This window comes from Castor canadensis, chromosome 10 (genome assembly GCF_047511655.1).
Source record: "Castor canadensis chromosome 10, mCasCan1.hap1v2, whole genome shotgun sequence".
Classification (NCBI taxonomy): Eukaryota; Metazoa; Chordata; class Mammalia; order Rodentia; family Castoridae; genus Castor; species Castor canadensis.
In genome coordinates, this window is record NC_133395.1 from 127,340,168 (window position 1) to 127,352,183 (window position 12,016).

Genomic DNA, 12,016 nt, shown 5'->3' on the forward strand with positions numbered 1-12,016 from the left:
CCTGTTGCCTTGACAACAAACTAAACATTTCAACATCCTTGGGCGGATGCTACAAACAAGTGATGCCTAGGGGTTGTGTAGTTAAAGGAGAAGCCATAAGACCCCTGGGATATGATAAAGATTGCAAAACTCATGCATTTCATAGGAGATTTTCATTGTAAATTTTCTGACTCTAACAAGCTAAATGCACTAGTGTCTATTTTAAGTTGATAAATATTTTTAGTAGCAATATTCAGGAGTTTGCACTGTGTTTTAGTCCAAATGGCACACCTCTAATTATATGACTTTCTTCAAACCAATGTAATGCCACAGTAAATGGAAAACTGTATTACTGTTACATCTGTCCCCATTGCTGAAGGATGGGGTGATAGAGGAAGAGCTCAGATGACAATAGTGTTGCCCAAGAAGTTTAGTTTGTTTTGTTTTCAAGCCTGTGTCCTCACATTGTACATATTTTGAAAGGTATATTTTGGCCTGGAAGGCAATATCTACAAATGATATAAATGATGACTTATAATACATCTACTATTATACTAAAGGTTATTCATTAAATATTTCTGAGGAAATTAATAGGTTGCAGGAAAAGGAGGATTCTTCTGAACAAATAGAAAGGATTTTTTATTTTTGTAGACTCAATGGGAGAAATAGAAAAATAAGTAAATATAATCTTGTTGCTGCATTGGGTTTTTGAAGGGAGACAGTTATGGCAGTGGAGTAATTAGGTACTCGGGGAGCCTATTTCATTCTTTTCTGTTTTTTTGAATTCTCATGATCTCTGTCATGTTCCTTTTTGGCTGAAACTAAAATTTATTTTCAGCCTTGATTTTGAAATGTGGATACATTGATCATGCATTTCATGAAAGCAATGACTCCGTGTAGATGACCTGATTATCAGTCATTTTTTTCTCTTCATTTTGGTGGAAACGCCCAGCACTTTTCATCTATAACTGAGGTTATCTGTGTCTTCGTGAGCTGTCAGTAGTGGTGTGGTGACAGCAGTGATATAAATCGGGGACTCCCAATGCTGTTAGTCAGAGATTACAGTGAAATACGAATGCTGATTGCAAAGGGACATACATTTTAGACTTCTACAGAGGGCTTTAACCCGATCACAGATAGGGTGGTGACTCATAGTTTTAGTTTTTATCTAATCAGCATCCAATTGAAGCGGACAGACTATCCAGAATTTCACTGGCTTCCGTGGGCCTGAATCCCAGTTCTGTGACTTTCTAAATCAGGAACTTTTGTGTACTGAGTTTATGCCCGAACCTGAGCCTGCTCTGTCTCAGTGTCCCTGGCTGTAAGAGGGGATAATGCTCCTACATCAGATAGTCATTGGGAAGATTAAAAGCACAGTTCATATAATGTGCTTAGCACTATTCCTGGCTCTACAGTTGCTGATATTCCTACTACTTTTATGGTTAGGAAACTCTGTTGTGGTAATGGGAGCCAGCCACATAGACTTCATTTGATTCCTGTTGTCTGCATGTGCCAGCTGCATGGTATGGCTAAGGGATTGAAGTCATTTAACCCCTCTGAGTCTTGGGTTTCTTTACATGCAAAATGGGTATCATGCTATTTATCTTCTGGGTTATTGTGAGGAACAGTGAGAATACATTTAAACTCATGGGTCTTGGCATCCAAGAAGCATTAAGCAAATGATAACTATTGCTGCCATGGTGGTGGTTGCTATATTGGCATTTGAGTACATGTCCATGTTTTTGCTGTGATTTCCATAGGCCTCTGTAAATGAACAAGAAAAAAGCATTTATACCAGGCAGGATGAAGTCATTATTTAAAAGGTTGCTAAGGGGGCAGTTATGATACATTTGATGTGGGCATTTTAAGAGATCCTTCTAGATTTCTTGCTGTAGGAAGATACATCAAACTCTGATAATTCCAGAAAAAGAAAGCTATGAAAACTGTTTAAAAGAGGGAAATATTTGTCGAGAGCCTCTGGGGTAGCACACTGTGTTGGGAGGTTGACTTTGGAGTGTGCATGGTAAGTGAGAGCCAAGGGCCTCAAAGTTAGGCGGCTTCGGTTTCAATCATGACTTTGGCTGTTCCTTATGATAGAATAGGAGTTCATTATGAGGATTGGAGGGAATCAAGTTAAGTTGTCTATTCCCTGCCTGGCAAATAAATGGGTACTCAGTAAATATTAACATTATTATTATGATTTGAATTTTTTTATAATCTAGTTATTGTAATCATTATTTGAGGAAAGTGGTATTGCTCCTGTTTTATAGGAGGAAACGGCTCAAGCAGGTGAGAAATTATCTAGAAGAGTGGATCTCAGCTGGGTATAATTTTTCCTATAAGGAGAAATTTGGCAATGTCTAAATAAATTTTTGGTATGACATCTAGTGGGCAGGGGTATGGATGTACTGAATGTTGCCCAGGATGTCACTCCACAACAGAGAATTTCTGGGCTCAAATATATGTAGTGCTGAGATGAGCGACCTTGGCCTTGAGTCACTAGCTTTTAGGGCAATCAGTAGGATTCGGACTGACTTTTCTGACCTGTATGTTTAGACTTTCTCGGCAGAAACTGTTCTATGTCTTCATGAGAGCTCAAGGAGTGAAATAAAGTAAGTTTTTAACAAGTCCCTTTAACTTTACAGTCTCATGGCTTGACTCTATAGACTCATATGCTGTTATGGGGAGAGTGACAAGCCAAATCCAGGGAAATGGAGGTGATGCTCAAGGGAACAGCCATTCATTCATTTTTCACCCTACATTCATGTATTGATTCATTATTGGTCATTACTTTCCTGAACACTTACTGAGCACCTGCTCTGTACCTGAGCTTATTCCATACCTAGTCCACTGTCTCATGTGGCTTCCATTTTTGCCAGCCAATTATATCTCATAGGGAGAGACCCATTTCTGAGATGTTACGTAAGAAGAGAAATATATACATCAGTATACAAAAGTGCAGTTTTGGGCATTGTGTGTTTGGAGGCCTCACACTGATTTTTCTTTGTACATTTACTTATTGACTACTCAAGTATGTTTGTGCACCAACATCTTTCCCCAGATCTGTGCAGTGTCCTGGTACTAGGTATTCTTCCAGGAACTGGGTTCTCTGTTTATCTTTCCACAGACCCTTCTGTTTAATTAAGTTTTCTCATTCTCATTAACCATAAACATCTTTCCTGAACCAAGGGCTGTATTTGTTGGTATCTCAGAGGAGTTTTGGAATTGAGGTTAGTGCTTGGGAAGGAAGAATCCTCCTCAGAAATTTGCTGAGCACGGTAGTTAACTTTTAATAATTATTTGGTATGAAATGATTTGTTGGGATTTTTGGGAAGTATCATAAAGTACCTAATTTCCCTAAAAAATGTGAGTGACTCATGATAAAAGCGAGAGCACACAAGTGAGGGGTGAGGATAGGTAAGACACCTAAAAAATTAGCTAGCATTTGTTGCCCTTAATGCAGAGAAACTAAAGCAGATACCTTAAAGCAACTGAGGCCAATAGGAGAAGGGGACCAGGAACTAGAGAAAAGGTTAGATCAAGAAGAATTAACCTAGAAGGTAACACACACGCACAGGAAATTAATGTGAGTCAACTCCCTGTATAGCTGTCCTTATCTCAACCAGCAAAAACCCTTGTTCCTTCCTATTATTGCTTATACTCTCTCTACAACAAAATTAGAAATAAGGGCAAATAGTTTCTGCTGGGTATTGAGGGGGTTGGGGGGAGAGGGAGGGGGCGGAGTGGGTGGTAAGGGAGGGCGTGGAGGCAGGGGGGAGAAATGACCCAAGCCTTGTATGCACATATGAATAGTAAAATAAATTAAAAAAAGAAAGAAAAAATGTGAGTGACTTATAGAAAAGTTTGGATTTAATAAAGATTTTAAAAAATGTTTCTGTGCTGGTAGAAATTCCTTCAATGACCAAAAACAAGTGTGCATTCATACACAGAAGCCTCAACAAAGTAAATGCAAGGCCTCGATTTTCAAGTTTGTTTTTTTTCCATGAAAAAGCAAGAATTGCTGCTGCTGTTTTTCTTGTTTTTATGAACTCCATTCACCCTGTAACTCATAGTTATTTCATTAACCAGAAATTTTCCCACAGTGAGGAAGAGGTAAACCATTTCCTGGATGTTGGGAAGTCCCTTTCTTAGAAGGGTATATTCATCAGGCATAAGCTAGGCTAGTTTTTCAATTTTAATTTTTCATTTCTGTTCTTGTCTAAATCAAGAGAATTCATGAAGCAGATTTTCCCTGTGCTATACTTATGTTCTTTGTACTTATGGAAGATCTGACATTTTTTTGTGGCACAAAGCATGGATTCATTGGTTGCCCTTGTGTAGTCTAAAGCGTTGAAACAATTTAAATGTACATGCACTGTCTGAGCAGCTTCATTCTTTTGCTCACAGGATGGCCAAGCCTACTGAACTCTTTCTTAAGTTCTAACAATATGTGTACAGTTGGTGTGGCAAATAATATATACCTCCACTCCTTCCTCTTTATATTTCTTCTATACTCAACATCTAATACATTTTATATTTGTTAAATCTCTTTAAAAAATATACACTAGCATTTGACATGACTCTTATGTTTACTTTTTTTACTTGAATTTTAGAAAGTTATTTATAAAAGTGTGGTTGAGATGGTAGTTTCAAGATACAGTTTGCTTTTGTGATAAATGAGGGCAAGGGCAAAAAAAGGTTTTTTATTCGATCCTAGCATTTCTGCTTTCAGCTTCTTTTTTGTTCTGTTTTTCAACAGCTTCTAAGGCTGTCAGATAAGCTCTAAGGGACAGAGACCATATTTCTGAACATAAGGAAGATGTAAACGTTGGCTGCCTAGTGGATGGTCAGCACAGACACAAGTGTTGGTGATCTTAGTGGATGGTCAGCACAAGGCTGTCTTAAGCCTCACCAGGCCGCATCTTGTCAATTGAATTTGAAAAGCTGTGAAATACTTCTGCTTTGCTTATCAGAGTCATCATGAAACCATGCTAGGGAATAGGTGGAGGTCACAACCCCTGAGACAGGTGTAGTTCATGGTTCCAAATCTAGTTTTTCAATAAAGTTCATGATTTTCTGGGATTTCCATGGAGACAAATGTTATAGTGCTCATTTGCTGATTCTCGTGCTCTATTTAAACTCATGAGAAAAATTGAGTCCATAACATGACATAATTTTGTCTTGTAACTTTTTTATGAATTTATAATTTCTTGTTGCCTTCCTTAGCTAAGCAATTCAAATTAGAAAAAAAAAATTCACCTATTACCACATGTTTCTTAATCTCTCCTCCATTTCTTTCCCAGTTATAATTTTTTGTTCTTGGTTAGATGGAAAATTGAATTTAAAAGTAACTAATATTTTGATGATCAGTCATGGCTTCAACTAAAATTTTAGTGGTAACTTGATATTTTAAGGGTGTTCTATGCATTCCCCTCTAATTCTGGTTATTTAGCAATTTGTTTTCTGTTTCTTGGAGGGAAAGAGTGAGCTATTCACCCAATCACTACTACCTGCTGGCAGCTTTGTTTCTTTCACAATAATTAAGAGCATTTGTGGTCATGGATTTTATCATTTACATATTTTTATTATCATGTCTTCCACTGCATGCCTTCAGGGCAGGAAGAATGGTAGTATTATTCACAATACTCCACCATTAAAATGTGCATGATACATAATAGTCAGTGTGGTAAGTGTAAAAATGCATGCTTAGAAGAATGGATATAGAGCTATTAAAATTTAATCCACTTAATGTAGAATAATTATGTGAAAATCTACAAAGTAAATTTTGAATACGGATATCCTAGCAACACTAAGTTCATTTTTTAATTGAATGATTCATTTTACTATTGTTTTAACAGGGATTTTTTTTGAAATCAGGAATTAATCTGATAATGACAGGGTTTTATTTTTGGAGGTCAAATTTATAATTTGAATACAAGGATCTTTTCCCCCAGAGATATGTATTTATCCCATTATAAATTTGTTCAGGTAATTTATAATTATCTTTAAAAAGATAACTTACAGGTAGATTCTCAAACCTATATGCTAAGAAATCATATGCAATAGCCCCACTTAATTTTTAGATCGGATTTGCATCAATTTATGAGGATCATAATTTCTGCTGAAGACACAAGACAAAGCTATCAGATGCCAAGGGGGACAAATGGTAAGGGATTTGATACTCGTCATCATTCTCTATGAGGCTTTTCTATAAATAACAGGATTCTGATAGTTTGAAGATGGAGCTCTTTCATTTAAAACTCCATGAGCCTATGGACTTGTAATCAAAACCGCAATTATTGTTAGTTTGGTTCCATGTGCAATTAAGACAGGAAAAAATACAGTCAGTATAATGAGTAATGCAAGGAAATTCTGATGTGCAGCTTCCTTTTGAAGACAGTTTTACACATCCATTCCTGTCTAGTTCTCTGGGGAAGATTTTTATCTTGGCTCTAGAGATTGTTGACAACATTCTATGCAAAGGAAAACAACTAATGTGGTCTGTCTTTTCTTGGGGAAGCCCCTGAGGGAGGTATTTCTGGTCGGACCAGATTCTCCCTTTAATGACATGATTTTACCCAGCATGTTGATTGGCGGCCTTTTGGCCCGACTTCTCTTTTATTAAATTTCTGTTGTACATTGCAGCTCTCTGAAACCATGTGATGGATGGCGTAGGACACCTCCCAGCCAAGGAGTGCTTGGGTATTATTTTCTGGCCTTTGGCAACTTGTGGGTCTCTTCTTCAATCGGATTAAGGGGGAATTCAGAACTATAGTTAAAGAATAGTTTGTCAGAGCTGTTACGACTTTGATGGAATTAATGATCAACCATTGACGAATGCCCAAAGCAGATTCAGGAACTCTGCTTAATTTTACATTTCCCTTCTCAAAGACAGTTGCTGAACAAAGACCTTTTTTGTTGATTAAAGCTTATTAATAAATGGAGATGTAATTTCCTCTTTACTAGTCCTATGGTTGAGTTTGAAGAGTCTTTGTGTGCACAACCACCTATGTATGGGCAACACCTTCATTTACTAAGTGCAGTGATTAAAGCGGAACACTTTTTACTGAATGCCTGTGGTGGATAAATCACTTTGATTCCTCATCTGGGCCATTGTTCTTTCTACAGCCTGTGAGGCACTGACCTCATCAAAGTACTTGATCTCCCAATGACCCATTTTGGAGTAATACAGGTGCCATGTTGCTTCTCTGGATTGGAACTAAAGTGGTACACATTTGGTAGCTCATTAGTGATTCTAAGGTCACAGGCCATCATAGGACTTGACTGTAATAGCACTCTCTGCTGAGTAATTTGGTGTGTTGGAAAGCTACTTGGCATATCTCATTTTTTTATTGATATGAAAATATGCATTTAAAATTAGAGTGTACTGTTCTAAGATTTTATAGTCATTAATAATTCAATCACTACTTGCTAAGTACTTTATATAGATGCTGTGCTGATCAGTATTTAATAATGAACTAAAACTAAAATAGCCATGTAAATTATAGTCCAGTTGGATACCTTTAAGAGTCCAGAAATGGCTTCGTATGGCTTAGTTAGTGGCTCACACCTGTAATCACAGCTACTCCAGAGGCAGAGATTGGGAGGATCACCATCTGAGGCAAGCCCAGAGTTGGGGAGAGTTAGCAAGACCCCATCTCAACTAATGAAGGTGGGTGTAGTAGTATGTACCTGTTATCCCAGCTATGTGGGAGGCTATAGAAAGGAAGATCATAGTCCAGAGCTGGCTCTGGCAAAAACACAGACCCTATTGAAAGATGACTAAATCAAAAGGGCTGTATTTTTCAAGATACTGTTTGAAAAGGAAGGGAGAAGAGTGGATAAGGGAAGCTATTAGAAAGGGTGAATTTGTTGAAAGTACATTATAGCAGCCTATGGAATTATCACAATGAAACCTCCAAGAACTATTAATGGTATGCTAATTTTCAAAAAGGGCTAGGGGTGTAGCTCAAGTACTAGAGTGCCTCTTTAGCAAATGTGAGGCCTTGAGTTCAAAACTCCAGTATCACCAAAAAACCAAAAAAAAAAAAAATTAAAAACAGTTTAAGGGGGTACTCTTAATAATTATTCTGGGACCATAGGTATAAACAGGAACTGTCCCAGGAAGAGTGAGAAGAATAGTAATCCTACTCAGAGCAGACATAGTGTCTGTGCAGTCCATGGAGGAGGCATCTGTGTGTGTATGGTGGGAATATGGCGGGAGTGAGGCATGGGGACGCGTGTGGAGAGGAGTACACATTTTCAAATTCTCATGCAAGGAATGGACCAGAGCATGGTCCCTGCCGTAATGGTGTGTCATTGATTTCCAACCTGATCTCTCCTCCATTAGCCTGTTGGGTCACATCACTAAGGTATCATTTGGGATTCCAGAGCAATAATTTTCTAAATAACACCTTGGTGCCTCGAAGGGGTGAAGGTTACAACTCCCAGGTGCTTCATCTGTGATCAGGGTGCATCTTAGACATTGGGCTTGTTTATCACATGATTCTTTTATAAGGCTGTTGTTCATACTACAGTGTAATATAATAGAGTCTTATGAATTGAAAATAAGAACCTAGAGGATCACGTGAATATGCTAAACACCAATGAACTAAGTATATCTTTCTTTGTAAAACATGATGCTGTGAGCAGAAGACTTTTGCTCTTGCATATAGCATAGCAACAGGCTAACAGTAGTGTTTAAACATGGATGCTTACAACAGGATGGAGTATTGTAGTTTGCTCTTTTAATAGGCTCTGGATTCTTGTTTGATTCATTCTGCTTTTATTGCATGTAGGACTTTTTAGCTACAGTTGAACATTTCTTGGGTCTTCTATGATCTTAGCTGAGATTCAGTACTTAGAATGTCAAAATTTATGTGAAGCACAATTCTGTTTATACTTGAGAAATTAAACATCCATTTTATGGCATCCTAAAATTCTTAAGATAGCATCTCGAACATTCTTCTAAAAATATTGTTTTAATTAAATTAGAAGCAGAGTCTATTTCTTGTGTTTCTTTTCATTTCTTTTGGTTAGCTTTGTAGTTCTGACAAGTGAAATCTCTGCACTGATTTACACTTAGGGATTCAGTTTCCATGAACAGTCTATTTGATTGAGTAGAGATGAGAGTGTTGTTAGAAGTGCTGACTTTTGCCTACTGTCTCCTTCCCTTCCAGTTTTATTTGTTCTGAGTATTCATTTTAAGCAAGCTTATCTACTTTTGATTGTCTACCTTGAGCTTTGCATTGGTCAGAAGTTTTGTCTCAGAAACTTTGTTCAGATTTTGACATTTTGTAGAATTTGATTCTGAAAATGACTGAGGTTGAGGAATAATTTAGGTGGATTTGATTACTGCTTGCCAGTTCATTCTTTTACTAAGTATCGACTCATACTCGATATTAAATAAGGCTATTTTTTCCCATTCAGTTCTTGAAGACTTTCACACTGAATTGGATCTGTGGCTTAGTTCACTGTTTATCATAAACTGTATCCTTAGATTATTATCCAGAGATCTTTTTGATGGCAGTGTACTCAGCTTTTGACATTAAACAATAGAATTAGTATTCACAATAGTTTTTAAAATTTACCCATCTTGATGTTTGCTCAGAAGATCAGTGTCCTGAAAAAATATAATTTTATTATTATCTGTATGAAAGATAGGGCACACATGTTCTTTTAAGTCTATTAAGGTCTTTCCTGGCTTAAAAATCTTCATTGGTAGCTGAGCATGGTAAGACACAACTATAACCCCAGCACCTGGGAGGCTGAAGCAGGAGGATCAAGAATTTCAGGCAGGCCTGGTTATATAGCCTCTCAAAAAACAACAACAAAAGGTCCTCATACCTACTTCCAAAGGCCACTGTGAGGGACAAATGAGGTCTTTCATTTCTTCATTCAACAGATATTTGTTAAGCATCTGCAGTGTATCAGGGCTCTACTAGACAGTAGGAACAGATAGAGATAAAACAAAGCCCTCGCCCTCTTAGAGCTTATATTACACTTAATATTTTATAGCACATTATATATAATCAATAAAATTAGCTTTAATTGTCACCACATAAAATTTGACAAAAACTTGTGATCTAAAACATGTTGTTAAATGATCTGAGAACTTTTGTTACTTTTAACTTGAATTAGAATAAGGATGTTGATATATTCTGCATATTGATTCTAAGGTCCTAAAACAGCGTGTCTTTCCTTTAACTGCACGGTAAAATGAACTGGGGAGCTTTTAAAACCCTAAAATACCCATGTTGAGAGACTGCCCTCAGAGAATGGGATAATTGGTCTAAGGTGGGGCACTGGTATTTTTTAAACATTTGCAAGATGGTTCTGTTGGGAAGCTAGAGTTGAGACTCACTGCTTTAAAGGCAGCAATAATTTATGAGTATTTATAATTGTGGTTAATGATAGATTTGTTATGTGTATATCAAGGCATATAGCTTGATATGCAACAAGAGCTATGCCCTTAGCTATTAACTAAACAGGTTTGATAATAGGTTTCAGAACAAAGTCTGTTGCTTGGAAGATCCAGAGTATATAAACTGTAGGCACAAGATCTATAGTACATCACTGTCACCTTAAGCAGGTCCTATGTAAACCTCGGTGTTCTTCCCATAAAGTAAGGAGTTTGGGTAAATGCAATGAGGGTGCCTTCCTAGTATTAGCATTCTGCTGTTCTTTAAAGTATTGATTTAATGCTCCAGTGTATGAATTATCTGTTACCAGAATGATTTCCTGCCCTGCTGCCTTGTTCCCTCTCTTTCTCACAGCTAATCACACTAGTGGTAGACATTTGACCAAAGCTTTCCAGGCCATCAGCTGACCTGGAAAGAGAGTAAAGATACAAATGTTGTTATCATCTATGAAGTACAGAATGAAGAAGAGGGGATGGGAGACCTTGATAGTCACCTGGTACCATGTGTGAACTAAGAAAGAGGTATACAAAGAGAGACCAGTAGAGTAGGTGTGGGACACAAGATGTAGAACTTGTGGGGGTGCAGCAAGATGGCCCATGGGACAGAATGATGGCAAAGGTACTCAGACTCTGATCTGGTCCCAGTTCTAGTCTCCAGGGGCCCAGATGTGTTTAATTCCTGTCTTTGAGCATCTTTGAGATTCCCTGCTGTTTCTTTATAATTTCTCCTTCTCCATACTCCTTTCAGTGGGTCCTGTCCTTTTGCACCCTCAGATACTTTGAGTAGAACATTAGGTCAATAGAAACTCTTCAGTAACCAATGGGGCAATACTAAAAATAGAAGTGGGATAGGGACTTAAGCAAAATAGTGCAATGTTGTGGAAAGAACAAGGAAGTAAATTATAGACTTAGCTCTGTCCCGAAATAGCTCAGTGACCTTATCCAAGGTGCTTGACACTACCATTCTCTAAAATGAGAATGGTGCAATCACATAGGGATGGTACAACGAAAAAAAAAAAAAAAACAGACTTAGTTGTAGAAATTCTTTGAAAAGGTAAAAGGGCGAGTAAGTGAGGGGTTTGCCTTGTTAGCAGATATTTGGAGATTGCAAATTTTGAGATGTTTGCTCTAAGAGTCAGAGGTAGTGCAAAATTGTGAAATATGCCCCAGGGACCAAGTTTGCATGTGTTCATTTCACTCTGGACAGAGAACTTCTTTCCTTGTCAACTTTTAATATTTTTCCTTTAATGATTTTTCTCCTAACAGTTATTATTCCATTCTCACAATTTCTAATAATTTTATGCTTAGATTGTACTAAAAGTTTAATAGTGTGTATTGTAAGGTATGGTTCAATTTTTTCCTAAGGTTCTGCTGAAGATACGGATAAGAGTTGTGTGTTAGGAGTTAGTGGTGAAGGGATTTTCTTTCTTTGCATTCAGTAGTGCCTGCATTGGGTCACACACATGAATAAATAATGTTGGCTTCTCTTCTTGTGCTTAGTTGGCACATCCTGACATCATCGTGTTGTCTCTTACGTGGTAGACTGGGCAGACAGTGGGAATAGTAAGGGTGTTGATTGTTTAGAGCTGAGGAACATTGGCCCTGCAGGGAACATGC

The 12,016-nt window shown here is 37.5% G+C and overlaps 1 protein-coding gene across 16 annotated transcripts in view; it reads left to right on the top strand.

Annotated features, from left to right (window-relative positions):
- Positions 1-12,016, top strand: part of Mitf (melanocyte inducing transcription factor) — a 357,640-nt gene that overhangs the window by 52,101 nt on the left and 293,523 nt on the right. The gene's annotated exons all lie outside the window — the stretch shown is intronic.